The following is a 6,715-nucleotide window of genomic DNA, read 5'->3' on the forward strand; positions in this document are numbered from 1 at the left end:
GTATATCGTCTCATGTTAGGTCCCAACCCGTATAATGCAGGAGAATTTTATCTGATTTTATTCTGGAAATATTGTGATGACAACAAAAAAAGAATAGTAAAAAGGAAGAACCAAAGTGTTGAACATGAAGCATCACCTAGACAACAGCTTGACCGATCAAGAAACCTAGATTCATCCATATAGTACATATGATGTGTAAGAGCATCTACAACTGGACATAGCAAATATATGACTCCTTAAACGCTCGCGGAGACGCCCGGTCAGTGACCGGACGTGTCCGTTTTGAGCCCCTATTTATCTGTACATGCAGCCACACTTCTCATTTTTCCTCTTATATGTCCGGTCACTTGCACGTGATTGATGGAGATGAAGAGAGAGAAGTAAAAGAATGAATAAAGAAACAGAAAAGGTGGTCGGCGTTGGGGTCGCGTCTTGCGTGGCGGAATGCCCGATCGTGTCTGCGAGCCCTCATATCCTCCCCATATTTGAGATGGATATGAGGGTTTGCGGACAGCCCGAGCGTATAAGGATGATATGAGGTGTCCGATTGGGTCACGTTTTTCCTTCTCTCCTGTCCGGTCACTGACCGGGCGCGTCCGCGGGCGTATGAGGGATGGTTTGAGGCGTCTGGCTATAGATACTCTAATATATTCATCATATTACAACTAGTTCATCATATAGTAATTAATATAAAACTATGAAGACTTTTTTTTGGGTATAAAAACTGCCAAGTGATGTAATGGTATTGATTTCGGGGATGTTTGGTTCCTAGCAACACCTTGCCACACTTTATCATACCTAACCTTAGACAAGTTTGACCAAGTTAGGTAGGTGTTTAGTTCTAGCCACACCTAAGGCAATGATTTTTTATGAGCGGTGAGCCTCCACTAGTGCAGAACCGGGAAATAGCACCGGTTCGTAAGGCCCTTTAGTGCCGGTTCCATAACCGGCACTAAAGTGTGGGCACTAAAGCCGCCCCCCCCTTTAGTACCGGTTCAGCACGAACCGGTGCTAAAGGGAAACCACGTGGCACGAGCCAGCTCCAGGGGCCTGGAGCCCTTTAGTACCGGTTGGTAAGACCAACCGGTACTATAAGGTTTGGGTTTTTTTTAGTTTTATGATTTCTTTTTCATTTAATTTTGTGTTTCCATTTTAATTCTTTTTCGTTTGCTGGTATTTTACGATTCTACACATTGTACACGTTATGCATATATATATATATATATATATATATATATATATATAGAGAGAGAGAGAGAGAGAGAGAATTTCTAGTAGAACCAATCATGCATATATATATCATCAATGTCTCACAAACCATCATATTAATTAATTCACACATACACACATGTATAGCTATATACAATTTCTCCTACATATGCATGTTGCCTTCGGAGCCAGTGGCATTAGCCTAATTGGTGCCTTCGGAGCACGATGACAATTGGAAGTGGTTTTCATGAGGGCGGTAGCGGGTAATAGTATTCTCCCTTCGGATTCATGACCTGGTCGAGCAAAAATCCCGCTATTTCCTCTTGAAGTGCTTCTACGCGCTCCGTTTCTAGGAGCTTCTCCCGCACCTCTCTGAACTGTTAAGAAGGAGATCAATATGCATGTGTATTAGTTGTGTGACTAGATATTGATAATGGTGTAAAAATTGTGAATAGTGTTTTGACAAGCGTACCCATTCCTGCCTTTGAGATCTGCTCCTTTCGGACGCCATCATGCGAATGTTCTCGCAAAAGCAGAATGCACACAGATCAGTCCCCTGCGCCTGCTTCAGGGCCTTTACGAGAATGGAATTTGATCAGATAATAATTAATCAAGCATGATAATTAAAGAGATGGCAGCTAGCTAGCTAGCTAGTACTACTTAATTACTTACCTTGGGTCTTCCCCATTTAAGCTTTTCTTTCCATTCGCCTTCCGTGACGCTGATGAACCTTGCCCAAGCCCTGCCCGCCGACAAAGAAAATGAATAAAGGGGTTATTAAATAGTTCATATCATGAAATGACAAACTAAATAGGCTGAGATATATAGTTAATAATGATTGAAATTACCTGTTGACTATCCCAAACAAGATGTTATAGTCGATTTTTTCTTTGAGTAGTGAGTCCAGTATTTCAACTGTTCCGGCGTCAACTTTAATGATACACAAGACCTAGTGATATCTGCATGCACACACGTTTACATGTCTTAATTAAGCGGGCATATGTAAGCAAAAACATGTAGCTAGCTAGTAGGCAAAAACAGAGAATTTGTAGTACAAGGTAGTGTGACTCACTGGAAGTTGTAAGGAAGTAGTATATCTTCATTGTATTTGAGGCGCTTCAAGAACTCTAGCATGCTGTCCTCTACGGCCTTTTGATGACGTGCATCTATTTTCCATGTGTATTCATTAACGGTGTTTGGGTCAATGAACCCAATGCCATAGCGTCCACCTTTTCTCATTTTATACATCTTCATCCTGCATATAATACCACAGAAAAGAATATAGTGAGGATAATTACAGGTAATGATTGATCAAAAGGATCACTACAGCTAGTTTGAGACTTAAATTACAGAAAGAAATCACTTACAGACAATAGCAACTGACGATAGATTTGTCGAGTGCGTCTTGATTGTATAACTGAAACAGTTCAGAATACTCAACGGACACAGCTTTCTCATGGTAGTAATGCTCCTCCTTGACATTCACCATGAGGGACAATTGATCGGAAATCTTGGTAATGTTCATGTACCATTGATGCAATTCATACATTCTCGTTGGGAGGTTCTTGACCTTGTCTGGCTCGACCAAAGGTTAGCCCCGGACATATTTCCGTTTTATTTCATCCTCTCTAAGCACAGGCATGGGCTCGATCTCGAGGAGTTGTCCAACAGTGATTTTGAGAACTTCAGCCTGCATTATATGCTCCTCCATTATTACCACATTGCCCACCTCAGGAACGTAAACTGTTTGCCCATAATAATATTGGGCGCGCGTACTATCACGTGTTGTTGGCACAACAAGCGAGGGGATCGATTGCGCCGTCTGTTCTCCCAGCTGGGGAATGGTTTTCCCGCATTTTTTGACAGCTGCTTCTTGTTTGCTCGATCCCGAGCTCGCCTCCTTATATAGACGTGCTCGATTTAACTTCCTGATGTGGCGCTCATAGTCTGTGTCAACGGGCTTGGGAGCTGGTGGTTGAGCCATACGAATGAAGTGGTCAATCGTTTTCTCAGGCACTTTCTCCCTTGGCGGCGGTGGCGGTTTCGGTGCAAAAGGGGCTTCCACCTCGGACTTCGATATGGCTGCGATTTCCTCCTCGGACCTGTCATAAGCCCTCTGCGGAAGAGGCGTGAGGCTTGGACCATATTTATATCGCTTGCCTCCGCCTATACTTCCTGTACTACCTCGACTCGTACCGCTACGCACCATAGCTGCGAGGTGTCTCTTCTGTGATTGCTGAGGCGGCGAAGACGGCTGACGGGGCTGAGTTGAACGAGGAGGAGTGGCCGCCTGAAGCTGTGCCGGACTTGGAGGAGGAGTGGCCTGAGGTTGTGCCGGACTTGGAGGAGGAGTGGACGTCTGACGCTGTGGCGGATTTGGAGGAGGAGGAGTGGCCTGACACTTTGCCGGACTTGGAGGAGGAGTGGCCTGACACTTTGCCGGACTTGGTGGACTTGCAGGAGCGGGAGACTGCTGACTCGGTGGCGGACTTCGACGAGGAGTCGGCTGACGCGGTGTCGGTGGCCTTCGAAAGATGATGCAATCCTTTTTTCATAGGATGATACGATGTTTGGCATCTCCGAGAAAGCGCTCGTCGTCACCTCCAGGATAGTCAAGCTCTAGCTCCGAATATGGGTCCACCACCTCATCAACCAAGACACGAGCATAGCCCGCTGGAATCGGGTTGCAATGGAAGGTTGCCTCGGGGGGATTTGTAAAAGCAACGGCGTCCGCCACCTTCATGGATATGTTCTTCATTTTGACGTGTAGCTCGCAGCTAGTGTTCTCCGTGATGTCATCCACGGGGTATCTACCCAGAATTGCGTCGTCCGGGGCGGAACCCACGCTGCTTCTCGGCATGGATGGGGCGGTGCTATCCAATGCTGGATCATTCGCTAGTTGCTGCAGCTGCTGAGACCCCCTTTGCTGGGTAAGTGAGTCGATCTGCTCCTGCTGCCGCTGGAATTTGACTACCAATTCCGCTTGACTTGCTTCTAGGCCTTGAAGGCGTTCATAGTCCCGCTTCCTATGCTCCTCCTCTATCTTCCTCTTCTTCTCCTCCGCAATCTTCTTTCTCGCACGGGTTCTGTAGTCGGTATTCTAGTCTGAAAACCCCTCATACCACGGAATAGCGCCCTTGCCTCGTGTTCTTCCCGGGTGTTCAGGATTTCCCAGGGCACGCGTAAGCTCGTCGTTCTCTCTGTTGGGCTGGAACACCCCCGATCGTGCCTCTTCTATTGCAACAAGTATCACATCGTCGGCTCCCTTCAGACTTGCCCTCGTTGAAACATTGCCTGTCTTCGGGTCCAACTCCCCCCCATGCGCATAGAACCAAGTCCTGACCCTGGGGGCCAGCTCTTAGTAACCGGAGTGGCACCTGCATCCTCCATCTCTTTCTCAGACTTATCCCACTTAGGCATTGCCACCGCATAGCCACCTGGCCCCAGCTTATGGAACTTATCCTTTTTTCGGCATTCTTCTTGTTTATTCTCGACCGTTCCTTAGCTAATTCTGAATCCTTGAATTTCATGAAATCGTCCCAATGAGCACGTTGGTTCTCTAGTGTTCCCTCGAATACTGGAGTCTTCCTTCCTCCCTTGACGTACTTGTCCCATTCACGATTCTTGTGGTTCTTGAATGCAACCGCCATCTTCCTAAGAGCAGCGTCCTTGACTTTCTGCACATCTGCTTCTGTGAAATGATCTGGTAGGGTGAAATGTTCCATGAGAGTATCCCAAAGCAGATCTTTTTGATTCTTGTCGACAAAAGTAACATCTGGACGTGGAGCAGCGTCCTCTTTGCCTTTTTGTCTTTTGTCTTTTGCTGGCTCTCTCCATTCTTGAAGGGAGATCGGGAGTTGGTCCTTCACAAGAACTCCGCACTGACGAACGAACTTGTCCGCAATCTTCTTAGGTGCTAATGGTTCGCCATTAGGTCTGACTGCCTCGATATTGTACTTTACGCCCTCCTTCAACTTTTTGTTCGGGCCTCGTTTCGTCCTTTTGCCTGAAGATTTGCTCGATCCGGATGGCTGAAAGAACAAAGATCGATTTGTTAATATATCTTCAAGTCATTTAAAACATGTGATGATCACCAGATACCTGCTTATATAAATATATATACCTCGCCGATCTTTGTTGTTTCAGGATCAACATGTTCTTCGTCATCGTCATAATCGTAGTTCATGACTTCATCAATTCGGTCGTCGCGATCGAATATCATATCACCCTCTCTGGTGTTGTTTAGAAATTCGGAGCCGTCATAATCTTCTTCATTCTGATCATCATCTGGCCCGCGTATCATATCGAACATGGTCTGTTCTCCCTCTCTGTCGGTATTGTCTGCCATAGCTTTGATTTAACTAATTCAAAAGAAATATAAAACAATTTAGTATTCAAATTACATCGTCTCGAATAATAGATATAATCTCGAATACTTCGTCTAGAATAATAGATATAATCTCGAATACATCGTCTCGAATAATATATAATATTGAGTAGTACATCACTGGCTAGCTAATTAAAGATCGAATACTACAGAAGAATCTAGGACACTCGCGGTTCCTGCGGCGCGGGCGGTGGACACCCAAAGAGAAGGAACCGTCACAGGATCATAGCTGAAGTGAGATCCCCGAAGATACTACCAGGTATTGGAGAACTTGCCGCCCTCTAACGCAACCATGTAGCGATGGACGTACTCGTCCTCCTCCCTGACACGGCGACGTACCACCTCCGGCGGGGCCGGGTTCCTCCGCACCGAAACTGACCCATGTGAATGCCACCAAACGAGATCAGGGTCGACGACGGGACCCGGGGCCGGGTTCCTCATCAAGCGGCACGCCCCTCCAGGCAGCACCTCCTAGTGCCAGCCCGGCGGAGCCCAGTCCCGGACATGGGTCGGCTGGACGTCGTCGCGGACGGGTCGACGGCGAGGATGCGGGCCGGACATCGTCGAGAACAAATACTAGCTATATGCCCGCAAAAAGTAACATTTTTTTAATGATTGGATTTTGATAACTAAAATTTCTAACATTTCTATATAACACTAATTATGCTAATCTAAATAATCTAAATAACACTAAAATTTCTAACATTTCTAACATTTCTATATAACACTAATTTCTAACATTTCTATATAACACTAATTTCTAACTGATTAAACACTAATTATATCCATCTAACATGCATTCATACATATATAATAGTGAAAAAATAATAATCTAAATAATCTAAACTAATTAAACATACAAAATACGTGCGTGTGTGTGTGTACTAATTAAAAACTAATTATCTAAACTAATTAAACATACAAAATAATAATCTAAATAATCTAAACTAATTAAAGACTAATTATCCAAAATAATTAAACATGCTTGTGTGTGTGTGTATGGGCTCGGGGAGGGCTCACAGCGCGCGACGGCGACGGCGAGGCGAGGCGACGGCGAGGCGACGGCCGGGGCGGCGACGGCGGGGACGGCGCAACGGGGACGGGGACGGCGCGACGGGG

This window comes from Triticum dicoccoides, chromosome 2B, assembly GCF_002162155.2.
Source record: "Triticum dicoccoides isolate Atlit2015 ecotype Zavitan chromosome 2B, WEW_v2.0, whole genome shotgun sequence".
NCBI classification, from domain to species: domain Eukaryota; kingdom Viridiplantae; phylum Streptophyta; class Magnoliopsida; order Poales; family Poaceae; genus Triticum; species Triticum dicoccoides.